The sequence below is a fragment of the Lissotriton helveticus genome, chromosome 2_1 (genome assembly GCF_964261635.1).
Source record: "Lissotriton helveticus chromosome 2_1, aLisHel1.1, whole genome shotgun sequence".
Lineage (NCBI taxonomy): Eukaryota > Metazoa > Chordata > Amphibia > Caudata > Salamandridae > Lissotriton > Lissotriton helveticus.
Genome location: NC_136059.1, coordinates 540,492,782 through 540,508,966, shown reverse-complemented (window position 1 = coordinate 540,508,966; position 16,185 = coordinate 540,492,782). Strand labels below are relative to the sequence as shown.

The 16,185-nt window shown below is 44.9% G+C and overlaps 1 protein-coding gene across 2 annotated transcripts in view; it reads right to left on the bottom strand.

Annotated features, from left to right (window-relative positions):
- HOMER1 (homer scaffold protein 1) overlaps nt 1-16,185 on the bottom strand; it is a 618,990-nt gene that overhangs the window by 345,383 nt on the left and 257,422 nt on the right. The window lies entirely within an intron of this gene.

Genomic DNA, 16,185 nt, shown 5'->3' with positions numbered 1-16,185 from the left:
AGGGAGGCCCGGTTGTAAATAACCCCGTAAACACGAAGAGTCGGTGAGGCCCCCCTTCAGCAGAGCACTGGTGGGGGGGTAATCAGGGAAGCATCCCGCCAAATCGACGACCACAGGTGGCTACAATGGGGCATTAGTAGCCCACAGCTTTGAAGAGGTGCACAGGCGAGAGGAAGCGAATCGGAGCACCTGGTATGCAGACGGGTGGGAATGGAACGATCCTGTGGCCTGCACACAAGCGCAAGCTAAAGGTAGAGGAACCTGAATCCTCTGCCTATCAGACACACCAATGGGACTGCGCTGAACGAAGGTGCTACACCGAGCTCAGCAAAGGCCTGGGGGTGTGACAAGGCAGCTAGAGAGCACATTGATTGGAAAAAGCAGCCCAGTTGAATACTCAAGACAAATATTGTAGGACCTACTGCCACTGCAACATACAACAAATCCCACCCAAACTAATGGACAATATTGGTGCTGATAACGGGGGAGTAGTCAGGAAACCACTCTAGACACTAGTAAATAATTCAGCAGAAGACACATGACATAACGCGTGACACCCCCTCCCACTAAAAAGTCAAGATTTAATGCACCACTGGGCTTCCGACACTGCGTGGCGGACAGCCAACTGAATACAAAGGACAATGGGGTAATCAGACGGCAAGCAGACTAAATTGCCCTTTGAATCCCGCAAGACGACAAGGGGACAAGGGGACAGAACCAGGAGCCAGAAACAGACACAACTGACGGGGCAGACTCAGCCCAGAAGGCGTATGAAGACTATATGAAAAAGCTACTAGTGACAATGAAACGCAGCTCAACATCTATAGAATCCAAAATGTACACTATGTCAACATGCATGGATTTTATAATGAAAAGACTCGCAAAACTTTAGGGCAGAATCAGAGAGGCCGAAAATAGAATCTCAGAGCTAGAAGACGACAACACTCAGCCAAATGATCAAGTGAAATAAATGGCTCACCTGCTAAAAGTAATTGCAGCAAAGAACAAAGACCTGGACGCTAGATCCAAAAGGAATAATATTCGCATTTTGGGAGTGCCCGAGACTTCCACTACTGGGAAAATGGAGGAGTATGTAGAACGCATGCTGATCACCTGCTTTGGCAAGGAGACCTTCTCCCCACTGCTGGTGGTGGAAAGAGAGCACATGACATTAGCGGCGCAGCCGCTGCCTGGAGTGCCACTGAGACCTATCGTGGCAAAACTACTAAACCACAGGGATCGAGACACGGCCCTATGGAAAGCTAGGGAAACACAGTCACTAACATTCGACAGCTATAACGTATCCCTGTACTCAGACTTTACGCTGGCAGTCCAAGAAGCCAGGAAGAAGTTCCTGCCTGTCAAGAAAAAATTGCAACAGTTAAATGTCACATACGCCATGCTCTACCCTGCCCGATTAAGGATAATGCACCAAGGTAAACAACACTTTTGCGCAACTCAACAAGCCATGGATTTCCTCAAATCCCTACCCAGACACCTAGGACGCACAACAGCTCACCTACTGCAAGCAGAATGTCGCTAACACGACAAGACGAAGAACAGCCCACACAAGCAGACGATTGAACTAAACACAACCCACTCTGTGATGAGAAAGCTCAGGTGATGCACTCTTAAACCCTAAATGTAAATCACAGCCATGGATTTACACTGCAAACGCTGGCTCTCAAACAATGCTGAAGAACATTATTACACGGAACATGTGCGCAGAAGCTGCGCCAGAAGACGAAAGGACAAACAGCCTGAGACTTTCAAAGGCAAAGCACCCGCCAGGCACGCCACACATCTGTCCTTGACACCCTCCACCCATGGTGCTAAGCCTGGAAGGAGGTCATGCTTCGCCCCCTAGATGGCAAGCCCTAGCAGAAGATCTCTTATTACTGACAAATAGAGCAGAGAACAGTGTTGCCCAGTTCATGTGCTTCTGTTTATGTTCTCTGTACCCTTCTATCTCTTTTCTTTATCTTTTCCTATGTTGCCATGCCCCTCATCAAAATGATGGTTACCGCTCTGGATCTTCTCATGTATCCTTTTAAGCATATGCAAACTGGGAATGCAGAACTGGACACTAAATATTGCAAAGAAATGGGATTTCTGGTGTTGAGGATCCATTTGATTCCCCGGGGTGTACGGGTGGGAGGGGCGAATGGTTCACGGCAAGTTGGGGAAGCCGTTGTGGGTGGGAGGGTGGGTGGATAGCAAATCGCAAAGCAGGCATAGAAGAGTTCAAGATACATTAGGTGAAACAACATCAATTCAAGTTCGTCACACCAAAGTTCAAAGCAGAAACACAAGCTCCTCGCAGACAAACTCCATATAGACTGGGGTAGACAACAAGAGGGTCTAGGCCTACTAACTTGGAATATCAGAGGCCTGGGGGACCCAGAAAAGAGGTGATATCTCCTGGCATACCTGAACAGACTGCACTGCATATACACATTGCACACTCCAGGAAACACACACGACCCCAGCGCACACACCCACATTTGCTACAAAATAGGCATTGCACAGATATTTCTCGTCATACTTCACATACCCGAGAGAAACAGCCAACCTTTTAAAGAAGAACATTCCCTATATATAAGAGGGGACTATAAGCGACCGACAGGGTAGATACTGCGTGGTGTGGGGAAGGCTGGCATCGCAATCGGTCACTTTGGTAAACTGTTATGGTCCAATTACGAATGACAAATCCTTCTTTACCACCCTCTGGGGGATAGTTGTGAGTGTAGGTTCTACACATATTATCTCGAGAGGAGACTTTAACCTCACTTTGCAGCCAGATCTGAACCGCTCACATCCCTATCCACAGCACTACACTAAAGCACAATTGCAGGTACAGCAGATAAAGGAAAAATATCAACTAATAGCAGTGTGGTTTGACACCCATCAGATGCAAAAAAGGGAACATTGTACTTCTCTGTACATAGCAGCTGGTCCAGGCTAGATATATGGATGGTCTCCAAGGGAATCACGACATGGGTAGCTCACACACAACATTTCGCATGAACTTACTCAGAACACTCCCTGGTATACATAGGATTACTCCCGTCGGGGAAAATAAACGAATGCATATCCTTGCGGCTCCCTACGAAAGCACTGCTGGATCCCCTCTTCAAGGCTGAACTGGGCCAAGAATTAGAAGACTTCCTCAAACACAATATAGACTCAGTGACATCCCTACCGACAATATGGGAGGTGTTGAAAGTGACCATGAGGGGAATATGCGTGGCTAAATCAGGGGGGCATATTAAAAAACATTAGACGAAACTTGGCCCGGCTCGAAAAACATCTAAGAGAGCTGGAAGCACAAGCTCATGCAGGCAGTGATGAGGAGACACAGGTTGACATAAAAGAGACGCTACCCGAATATCAGGAACCGCAGAAAGGGAGTGTTTGTTCCACGGAAAATACCATAAAGCTAGGAGCTATGGGGAGGGGGAGAGACCACGGAAAGCACTGGCAGAATTGACACGTCAACCAAGATTACATAATAGAAATCAAGGATGAAAACGGAACACCCCAGAAAGACACTTAGGCAATACTCCACACTTTTCGCACCTACTATTCAGTGCTGTATGCATTGCGATATCCAACCAGACTTGCTGGTATCGCTCTACGCAGACGACATAACGCTGTATAAAAGGGATTCCAAGGTTAGCCTCAACTAATTAGCCGGGAATTGATTAAATTTTGTGCACTCTCAGGAATCACAATAAATTGGGCGAAATCCCAGATCCTTCCCCTTACTCCAAACACTCCTATTTGCCCACTGGACTATCTGTTGAAATGGTGTGAGACAGAACTTAAATATTTAGGATACAGTAATCGCTAGAGATAGGGAAGAACTACTGAGAGCTAACTATGGCAAAGCTCTGAATTCTATAGAGGATGGTATAACCAGATGGACCGCGATGCCATTGTCACTAGCTGAACGCATTGCACTAATGAAAATGGTGGTCCTGCTGAAGCTCCTATACTTGTTCATAAACATTCCATATGCCTTGGGGCACCCTTTCTTCCAGAACTTGAAAAGCCAACTGATCTGACTTGCATGGGGGGGGGGGGGAAACAACTCTCTTACCTCTCCCCATGTCATTGACCTCTCAGAATTTTCCCAGGAGCGGTGTGATAAAATATCTGACTTTCTCCTTACTAAGATCTCAGATATCTACTCCTCGCTTGTAGCCTCCAACACCATCATGGGGTTGCGTGATCAACACACTCTCCTCCCTAACGAGGCCTCACCCACGGAGGGATCTCACAGTCTTCTCACTTTTCCCCGTATGTCAGCTGAGGTGACTGACCGGTTGTTAGAACGGGTGAAATCAGGTTCCCCTCTGGATCCATGTCCTCTCAAAGTGTTAAAAACTGGCCGTGACAACATCATTCCCCATCTGACTGATGTTCTTAATCTCGCTATCTCAGAGGGGCAATATCCACCCTGTGGAAACGGCCGTAGTGAAGCCGCTTTTTAAGAAGCCCTCTTTGGATCTGGGTGAATTGAAGAACTACCAGCCGATCTCCTTACTTACGGTTCCAGCTAATATTCTGGAATCCTACCTAAACTCTCATCTTAGCACCTATCTAAAAGATCACCACCTACTCGATGGCTCTCAACATGGGTTCAGAAGCCACCATAGTAAGGAAACAGCAGTGACGGCTGTTTTTGACAACATCGGGACTCAAGTGGACTCAGGGCACACTAACCTGCTTGTTCTACTTGACCTCACGCCGGTCTTTGATACTCTGTCTCCTTGGAGGCTGATTGATCGCCTCAGAGAGATAGGTATCAGGGCTCGGCCTTGGGGCTTCTGGCTTCCTTTCTTAGTGAGCGGACTCAGATGGTGAAGCTTGGTCAATTCTATTTAGCCCCCAAACCTTTGCGTTGCAGTGTTCCTCAGGGCTTCTCTCTGAGCCCAACCCTTTTTAATATCTATATCGCTCCTCTTGCAAAGGTTCTTGAGATCTTATGGGCTGGAGGTGCTGTCCTATGCAGACGACACCCATATAATGATGTCTATTTTGCATAGTGTGAAGGATACGGCCCTTAACTTTAGGAACTGCATGCAGGCAGTCTCCTCCTGGATGGTGAAAATTGATCTGAAATTAAACGTAGACAAGACGGAGGTCCAGATCTTTGGGAGTAAACAGGAGATTTGGTCCAGTGACTGGTGACAGACGCGCTTGGCGTCTGTCCCCACCCGATTTCCCATGGGAAAAACCCTGGGGTCATTGTGGACAATTCACTGTCCCTAAGCTTGCAGGTTGGTAGGACAGTCTCTACTTGTTTCGGGATCATTAGAATCCTGAGAAATATCTCTCATTTTCACTCTTTTGAAGCACTTAAGCAGGCCGTCATTGCCCTGGTAACATCCAGATTGGACTATTGTAATGCCCTGTATTTGGGCATTAACAAGGGCCTAGTGCAACGTCGGCAGATGGTGCAGAATGCAGTAGCCAGGTTGGTGATGAATTTACCAAAATATCATTCAGTCTCAGCCTCCATTAGGTTGTTGCACTGACTGCCCATGGACCGGAAGATCGTATTTAAGACTTTGTGCTTGACTCACGATGCCTACCACGGTTCAGGTCCTGAGGAGATAAAGGCTATAATACACTGCTATGTTCCTAGCAGGCCACTTTGGTCTGCAGATAAAAACCTGCTTTTAGTACAGAGATTTAAGACGGCTAAATGGGGAGGAAGAGCTTTTTCCTCTGCTGCTGCTAAATTGTGGAAGTGCCTCCCGTAAGAGCTTTCGAGTCAGGCGTCTCCTTCTCTCTTCCGTAAAGCCTTAAAGACCTGGCTCTTTTCATGAGCATGTTTCCTTGTCTGCACCTTTATGCTCCGCTTATATCGCCTTGACACACTTGAGCTAAGTTCCGCGCTTTACAAGTTCAATATTCATTCATTCATTTAAGTTGGACATTCTCACAATGCTTTTCGCCCACGGGGTATTTGAAGCACCAGACCCAGAGCTATACTATCTAAGTGCCCAAGCACATTGTGCAATATACTGGTTCAAGCTCCCTCCCTTCATGCCGCACCATGCGGTGCAGTAGGGATACATGGCACCTATACCAATAACTGGCTTTCTGGGAATGGGACGGAAGGAAGCTGGGGGGGGGGGGGGGGTGTTATTCAAATGTTGCATGCACCAACGTGGCCTGGAAAAATATTGCAACAAGACTACGAGCAGATATGGTGCACTCACCTGCACTTCCATTAGCATATCAACACACTCTCCCAGCCGCGCATAAGGGGCTATGTAGGTGAATATTACGTAGATATGTCATATATACTTGGGGGCATTGTACGCAGAGGGGAGGTTTAGACAAATGGAAGATTCTTTTGGGGGACACACGCCCTCACCTATCGACCTCATGTACACAAGGTTAAGACAAGATGTTAGGACAGCAACGCTGAAATTCCCTGATGAGCTACCCACACTGACCCCATTACACATTCTTCTTCAGGCTGACAATCCCTCCGATGCGGTGTCGCGCCTCTACAGAGCTGTCCTTACGTTGCAAATTGGCATCAGGAACAAAACAAGAGAAGGCTGGGATGTGGAGCTAGTACATGCACTGGAAGATGAGTAGTGGCTATATTGCTGCCAGCAAACAGAAAAAATGACGGCTAGTAGTCGGTTAAGGATTATCCATTACAAGTTTCTGCATAGAATGTATTACTGCCCAGCAAGGCTATATAGGTACAAGCTAATAGACAATATCAACTGTGAGAGATATGGGATGGGAGGGGCAGATTTTCTTCACTCAGCTTTGACTTGCAATGCAGCATTTAAGTACTGGGAGGAGGTGGGAGAAACTCTAAACTGTATGGTGAATGCAGGGATAAACTTTACCCCATTGGTTGGGCTTCTGGGCTATACCAGTGACATGGAAATAACAGTCAGGCGATTTGTGGCACTGGGACTGCTTTTAGCGAACCGCAGAGTTGCATGTGGGTGAGGGGAGGGAGAGGGCCCCTAAATTTAAGGAATGGTTAAAATAATATTATATACTGCCAAGAACAAAACAGCACATACACGGAACTGCTGATGCAAAGCTCCAGACCACGTAATATATGAGACCCTCTTAAGACATATATCCTCCAATCATCATAGATGGCAATGGTTTGCAAGCCCTCCCTCCCCCTTATAGTATCAGAGGCTGATATCCCGTCTATTCTACTTAGATAATCACTAAACAGTGGGAAAGGAGTTGCATTAGCCCTGAAAGAAGAATACTTATGGACATTACATTGTTCTGAATATATAAGAGATGACTGGAGGACAAATCATTGATGTGTATGATCTGATCTGTGAATATATGATATCAGTTACTTATACTTACTAGATTCAATGTCTATGCTATGTGATATTTGATGTTTGTTATGAAAATGTCAATAAACACATTTAAAAACAAAAGTTTGGGCATGGAGCGGGCAAACAATAACACTCACTTCAGGACACTGTGTGATTGATATATGGGGGCAGTCAATTATAGACAAACAAAAGAATATACATACTACTCTGCAGCACATACATCATATGTATATCCAGACCATTTCTGGATAGGGTACAGTTTCATTTACAGGGTTCCTTCCTCAAATATTGACCACATCCCTCAAGACCATGGGCCGAGACTGTACTGGTCAGGACAACAAACAGAGAAAACAAAGGATAAATGAGAACCTCTCAGGTGACAAAACAATGCCAAAATATATCCATGACATAAAAAATAAATGTAATGCAGCAGAACAATGTAGATGGTCAGGTTACAAGTGGCTGGTGACACTTGAAGTAAGGGGTACAGTAAGGATATACCATAGGACGCCCTATAATCAATAAAAACGTGGTCACCTAACTGAAGCCTCCTAATGCTTAGAAACCTAAACATCGATTCTGCTTACCCAGTTTAAATCTAAATTGAAAAGAGGAGACGATCACTCTCCCTGAGAATGAGAATGGTTATAGCACTTTCAGCCTAAGTGAAAGCCTTAGACATGGATAACACAGAACAGTCTCAACTAAATCACTCCAGAATACAACTATTCAAAGACCCAGACAGTAGGTAGATTGGAGACAAAGATGAAACGTGCAATCTGCTTTGCTCTTTTTACATTAGCTCTATTAGGAAGAAGTAGTTGATGAGGAGAAATTAGGCCCTTCCACAATCTACAGCTCTACGAAGGCTATCGTTATCCTAGGCAGCAGCCCTTGATGAGGTAACAGGAACTGACAACGCAATGAACAAGTTACTTACCTTCGGTAACGATATATCTGTAAGAAACAGTAGTTAGTATTAGATTCCTTACCTTAGAATATCCCCAGGCGTCAGTCTGGATCCAGAAACTTTTGCGTAGCAGTACCCCTGCGCGTCGGTAGGCGTCGTCTGCAGGCGTCCCCTGCGGCTCCGCGTCGTCGGCGTCGTGCGCCGTGATGACGTCACTGGAGTATATAGACGCCGCCTCCGCGCGCTGACGTCAGTTCTTTGCACACAGCTTTTCCGCGCCAGAACACGCAGAGCCATGTGAGAACTAACACTGGTGCCATTTGAAACTAGGGCCCTGAAAGGGATGTCCTTAACCCTAGGTATCAGTTCGCAGAACGGGGAGGACGGGTGGGGCGGTAAGGAATCTAATACTAACTACTGTTTCTTACAGATATATCGTTACCGAAGGTAAGTAACTTGTTCATCTGAAAGAAACAGGTTAGTATTAGATTCCTTACCTTAGAATAGATACCCCAGCAATACCAACCCCGGTGGTGGGTCTGCGAACCAATACAAACCTACACCAGAAAGTCCTGGAGGACCGAACGGCCAAAGAAGCCATCCCTCCGGACTTGACTGTCCAGGCAGTAGTGCCTCGCAAAGGTGTGCAGCGAGGCCCACGTAGCCGCCTGGCAAATGTCCTGCAAAGGGACTCCCCGGCCCAGGGCAGTAGTAGCCGCCGTGGCCCGAGTGGAATGGGCCCTCAGCCCAACAGGAGGCTCCTTCCGAGCCAAAGAATAGCATGCTTTGATGCACAGGACGACCCACCGAGAGATGGTTCGTTTCTGTACCGCCCTTCCCTTCTTCTCACCCACGTAGCCAACAAACAGTTGGTCATCCACCCGGAACTGGCGTGTGCGATCCATATAAAATGAAAGCGCACGTTTTGGGTCCAGACGATGGAGCCGCTCTTCATCCTTTGAAGGATGCGGAGGCGGGAAGAAGGAGGGTAAGGTGATGGACTGCCCGATGTGAAAAGCAGAAACTACTTTGGGCAGGAAAGAAGGCCTAGTCCTAAGAACCACCTTGTCAGGATGGACGGACAAGAAAGGAGGTTTAACAGAAAGAGCCTGGAGCTCACTCACTCTCCTGGCAGAGGTGATGGCAACCAGGAAGGCCGTCTTTAAAGTGAAAAGACGGAGAGGACAGGAATGAAGCGGCTCAAAGGGAGCGCACATCAAGAATGTCAGAACCAGGTTCAAGTCCCACTGAGGCATCACGAACGGAACAGGAGGATACATGTGCGTGATGCCTTTCAAGAATCTCAGTACAATAGGGGACTTGAATAAAGATGGCTGATCAGGTAGCCTTAAGAAGGCGGAAAGGGCAGAAAGGTAGCCCTTGATAGTGCCCAGAGCAGAGCCCTGCTGGGCAAGAGAAAGAAGGAAGAGGAGAACCTCGGAAAGAGGGGCAGAAAGGGGATCCACAGCCTTTGCTGTGCACCATGCCACAAATCTGTTCCACCGGCAGGCGTATACCGACTTTGTGGAGGGACGCCTGGCTGCCAGAATCACATCACAGACTTCAGGAGGCAAGTCGAATGGCCTCAACTGTCGCCGCTCAATCTCCACGCATGGAGGTGGAGGCTGGACAGGTTCCGGTGGAGGACCGTCCCCTGCTGCTGCGACAGAAGGTCCTCCTGAAGGGGCAGGCGGATCGAGGGACCGACTGACATGCTGAGTAGCTCGGGATACCAGTATCTTCGAGCCCAGTCCGGAGCCACAAGGATAACTTGGGCCCGGTCGCGCCTGATCTTCTTCAGCACTCTGGGCAGAAGTGGTATAGGCGGAAAGGCGTACAACAGACCGCAGCTCCACTCGCGCCGAAAGGCGTCGCCGAGCGAGTGCCGTCTTGGAAACTCCAACGCGCAGAACTGATGACATTGCGCGTTCTCTTCTGTGGCGAATAGATCTAACCAAGGCTCTCCCCATTGCTGAAAGAGGCCTGTAGTGCAGTTCCTATCATCCCAATAGGCTCTGCGCATTGGAATAATACCTACAGCAGTAAAGGCCTAGACCAGACGTTAACTAGGTCTACTACTGTCGATACTAGACTTAAAGTTTTGGGTTTGCCAGCTTAGCTCAGAGTTCACTAGAAACTTTTTCGAATGTTCAGGAAAGAATTAACTCCCCTGATTAGACAAGAAGGGATTTAGTTTCTGACAACCATAGAACATGACAACTTTGCTCTCCCCTAATCAAGAATATATCTCGAGAGTTGTGTGAACAAAAGGCAATTTATTTTACTCAGTCAGTACGTGCATTCTTAGTCTCATCAGAATGTAGAGAAAAGGAAGAGACGGGCGTGTTCAATAAAAAGGTGTTATTTATTGATCAGTCTCTTTTCTCGTACAAGAGAAATGGATCGATATTATTGCAATACTTATAGTTAAGTAAAGTGCATACATTAAAAGCAATAGTATAAAATAATACTGTAAAAACATTGATATGGTTTCTAAGCCATAAGATGTTTTAAAATGAATAAAATATATTACATACACATATACATTTGACTAAACGTACTCAACTGGTGTTTCTAGATACGCCTACCCCGTGTACCTGACCTAAGTCTAATACGAGGGCGGGATTAGAAAGTTACAGTTTAAGTTAAGTTTGTTTTTGCCAAGTGAATAACTTAAGAATTCTCTGTGAGGGGTTATTCAGTTCTGTACCTGGAAGTTAGGATGAATGAGGAATGGTATCTCTCTCTCTCTGGTCTCGATATTCCAGGCTGCCTGCGAGGGCTACCCAGAAACGCCGGGGCTGGATTTCTCAGCAGGAGAAGTCAGCGCGTCTCTCAGCGCGTCAGGAAGGCGGGGCTGCTGCCAGCGGGGTCTGCTCTGCTCTTGGCTTCGGCAAGTATGGCTGCTCCGTCTCGTCACCACGCGTGTGTTTGCATAGGGCAAGATCGGTAATATTTATACCTTTAAGGTGCCGAGATTGACATAAGGATGGACATAGATACGTCAATAAGGATGTCATACGACTTGCTCGTTAGCACATTCTTTTACTGAAGTTCTCGGTGAAATCAAAACAATGGCCGCAGGGTTTTGCCCAGGTTGTCATAGGTTTGATTTGTTATGAGAACTCCGTATGCCTTATCAGGGGCTGGAGGAATATCGCTTGTCTAATTAGATCGCAAGCGTTATGACCTAATCAGATAACACGTTCCTGTGCCGTAGTGTGACTGCGTCAGATAACGGTATCTGCATCATGGGGATTTTCTGCCTCATGGGCTGATTACTAGTTAACTTGTTAGTTTACTAACCAGAATAGGGTCAGGAATAGGGGGATCGATTCAGAACCTATAGGAATACATCACACCCACTCCACGCTAACTATGTACATATTTACTAATCTATGCATAGTATAACATAGTACAACATACTATAGAGTATAGTGTATACCTTACCACCCCAAAATACATAAATGCATTTTGAAATTTTTCTAATATACGGAAAAATTGCAGACATATGTATTGTATGCACTCAAGCTGTAGAATAATGCCAAAGTAATCGCATTGGTATACATTATTGCTTATTTGGTATATGAGAATTACACATGAAATGGCTTCTTAATACAGAAAAAAAGTTCGAGACCATTCCATCACAGAATAAAATATTTATGAACGTATCAGCGGGCAGCTAATGTCTATAAGCTATCTAAAATTTAGAAACCTTAGTTCTTTAAGAATAGTTCTTACTTTAAGCAGAAGATAGTGTCCCGAAAATATGCAAAAATATTTGGGGCTGCTGAAAAATTGCTGTCCGTGAACTGGAGGGAAAATCTGTTCATGTGACTTTATTTTTAAAGTTGAAGGCCGAATTCAGGGAACGCCGTGTGCGAGCTTGCTAAAAAGTCTCTATTTCTGTTCTGGAGAGAACATCATATCATTCAGGCTTTCGAAAAAACTGTCAACAGCTTCCTGGGAAAGTTCCACTAACTCGGAAATAGGTGTAATCATGCATTCTTGCGCATGATTGTCTCCATTGACATTCTGATTTGCATTACTGACAGAAGGTCGTACCTGTTCGATGCTGCTTTCATCTTGAACTTCACTACCCATCAATCGTAGTGGTGAAGCTTCCACGAATGCCGTCATCAGGATTGGTAGCCTTTGAGGGCAGCACAAAGCATGAACCTTGATCGGGCTCAACAATGTTTCTGCATCCATTGGCGCATCCGATTGTAGCGTCAGACAGGTGTCTAACACGCATTCTTCTCCGCATAGCAGACACCTTAATACAGGTAAAACACATCTTTGCCACATTGGTCGAAATGATGGAAACCAAGTCATGTTCAGGTCTCTAAGCCGGGAGAGTCCCAGGATTTTTTATATCCGGTCCCGGTATCCAATGGCTAGGATTGTTTCTTCCCTTGTCGCAAGAGTTTTGTCTGTGACATGGGTTGCCATAACGAAAAATAAGGACTAAGAATAGGATTCCTGCAATTAGTCCCAGGATCAGGGGAGGGGAAGTCCGCCAAAAATCGAACGGACGAAATCTGGAAAAATACCCAGTATGGCTTTGAATGGTGTTAATGCCATCGAAAATACTGTCTTAAATACCTTTGAGACCCCATTGGTATCAGAAATATTTAAGATTTCATTCAGGATTTCCGCGAAATGTACGGGGGAATTAGTTGATAATAATGTATGTATCTCTGCAGTCGTCCTTGCGACTTGTAGATCATACGTTTCTTTTGATGACGAGAGCCTGGTAGGCGTCTGAAGAAGCACTGTTTTCATTCTGCTTAAAGTATCTATTCGAATAGAAGTAATTTTCAAATCGGGCCATGCCCTTGCCTCCCTGTCTGGGAAGGAGCTGGGGAACAATGAGCGTCCACAGCACTTGACCTTCGCAGTCGTAGTTACTAGATAAGGAGTCCCGGGCATAAGACTACAGCATTTGCGGTCTACAATAAGAATGTAACTCCCATTATAGAGTCTTTGAAAGAATGGTTCTATTTCTGTTGCAGGTGCGCCTTGCTGGTGACATGAAAGGTTGTATGAATTCCCTTCACAGGCTCCATGCAAACTAATTCCGTTACACAGAAGCGTGCCGCTTAGTGACATCGCACAATTATTGCCACTAAGAAACACTTTCTGTCCTTTATTACTGACACATGCATGTGAATAGGGCAGGTTCCATGTTGTTTTAAGGTATCCTTTTCCCAATTTCTCGTACATGCCAGCCTGTATATATTTTTGGCAGTATTGAAACCTGAAGGTTGAAATTGGAATATTTATTATCCCATGTATTATCCATTCACTGACAGGTCGTTCTGACATTGTCACTGGTAATCTCTCAAGTTTCTCAATGCTCAGGATTGTATAATCAGCACCCTTTTGTGCCATACTGATTTGTCTATCAGTAAGGTTAAAGATTTGGAATAGTGACGTTGTGTTGATTAAACGCCAAGGCACATAGCCTGAACGCAGATTTTGTAACGTCCAGCCAAGCTGTACAATAGAACGCAATTGTGACTGACCGTGTTGTAATAACAGTAAGTCCTGCGATAATATGTCGATTGCTGAAGACACAATGCTGTCCAAAGAAAAAATTCTGGAGGACAGAGTCATTAACCCACTGTCCACTACATAAAGTGATTTTTCCAAATTAATACGGTCAATTTCCCGTATTCTCTCTGCTGTTTCAATTTGAGTAACCTTCCAGGCCTCATTGTATGCTGCATATACAGAGGCTGCTATGAAACGCTTTTGACGCTGTTTGCGTGGTCCCAAAGTGAAATCACGCAAGTCAGCACCATCAGTAAGTAAAGTTAGGTGTTGCTTAATTTCTGCCAGTGTGGAAGTTTGTAGCCATTGAAGGCATAATTTGCCCACACTGTAGGTTGTTATTATCCCTGGGTGATGTCTTTGGGGATATCTAGGGTCTGGCCTGGTCATTTTGAACCCCTGTGTTTTGTTCAGGAATCTGTCTTGACAGTTATTAGTATCTGTGGGCCAGATCAACCATTGTTTCCAATCAGGATGTGTTCTGTTTTGGTTTAATATATGGTTTACGTCTATCTCTTCATCTGTAGAAGTGTTGCTAAACATTGTTGGTTTTGGAATAGACGGTTTATTTAAATCTTTGATTTTGGCTAGGCCAAGACAGGTGGTTTGTTGAACAGTGTCATTTAAAAATATCATTTGTTCTGGGATCATGCAGGCTCTAAACAAAGCTTCTATACCCTGTACTTGCCATTCTTTTGTACCCCAAACACTTTTCAATTCAACATTTTTGTCCCAATAATCAAAACCAAAAGTATTCATTTTTTCAAAGAATGAGTCCGAATATAACAATTTTGTGTTGGTTATCATGGTCTTGGTCCCTGTTTTGTTTGACAATTTAAAATAAAATGTTTCAGCATTACTTGTGTTAAAACCTGAAAAATATGAATATTTGTCGTAAACGGTTCTTGAGCTCCCTTTTGGGGGTGTTGCACAATGTTCCCATTGATTATAATTTAAAACATTTCTAGGTTGTGCAGATCTATGTAAAAAATGGTTACCATAGTGGTTATAACAGTACATACTATCATAATTTGTAGAACCCTGCAAATATTCATGTTTGGTAAATTTAGCAGACATTACTAAGTCAGACATCATATTATTAATGCTTTCGAAGTCCCAATCATCAGCAAATGAGTTTGGTTTTACAAAGTCACTCAAGGAGATCTTAATTTGGTGTGGATATTTCAGGATCTCGACCGGACCATAAATTTCATAGTCAGTGTTGTCCCAAGCTACCCCACCAGGTATCGGATTGGCTGTGAAGTTGGCTGAAGAAAGTTCTCTTTTCTCGACGTGTGAAGATGTGTGTGGTTTGAGGATCAAGTTGATTTTCTGACTTGCTGTGTCCATTTTAGCATATTTTCCCTCAATGAAGCGTCCCAATGTTAGTATCATGATGAGCCAAAGTATGAGGATAAATGCACCAAAACCCACCCAAAATTCAATCCATGGAGAAATCAGATATGTTTCTTTCAGTTGTTTCAAAAGTTCCTTAGCTTTATCTTTAAAGGTTTTTGATGATGGCTGTGTCTTTGATTCACTGAAGCCTTCAGAGGAATCATCGAAGTTTATGAAGTAGCCTGATGCAGTTCTGTCAATTGTTCCAATTGCTTCAGGATTTCTGTTTCTTGCATTTTCGTTTGGTACTTCATTATAGATTGGTGTGTCTCTGCTAAATGTTTTTATTTGGGATTTCAGAGGTCTTAGTTCTATTGCATTGTTGCATAGTCCTTGTTGTTCTTCTGTAGGCGTTTCGAATGTGATGAGCCTCTTCGTTAGGACCTCTGTACTGGTAGCAAACCTTGGTGTTCTGCTACTTATTGGGAGTCCACTTGGCCTACTGTTTGTTATCGGCCACATGATTGTGGTTTTACCAGGTCGATGGATACAACTCGGTTCTCCTTTTTACCAGCAAGTGGCGGTAGTACAACTGATCTTGTCCCGTTGACAGAAAAGACAGGAACTGCTTTTCTGTAAGAAGGCCCAAATTCCTTCTTTACCGCGATCTTCTCCCTGACTAGATCCCCGACTTTTGGAATCCAGACAGGTCTTGCTGGGACAGGTGGTGGTTCTTCAGTGGTTGTTGGCTGTTGTTTCAACTTTATGTTGCTCAGGTCTTTTCTTGTTTTGTTTAAGTCCTGCAAAATAGCCAAACGGTCTTTGATATCAAAGCTTTTTTCTTTCACCACTGAAGTCTGACTATCAATGTCAGAGATCATCATCCTAGTTCCAAATCATAATTCGTACGCACTGAATCCCTTCAGAGAATTTCTTGGCAAGTTATTGAGACTACGTTGGACACTTATTAGATGTTTGACCCACCCAGCTCCCGAACCTAATATCCTTTCCGCTATAGATTGCTTTATGCCTTGG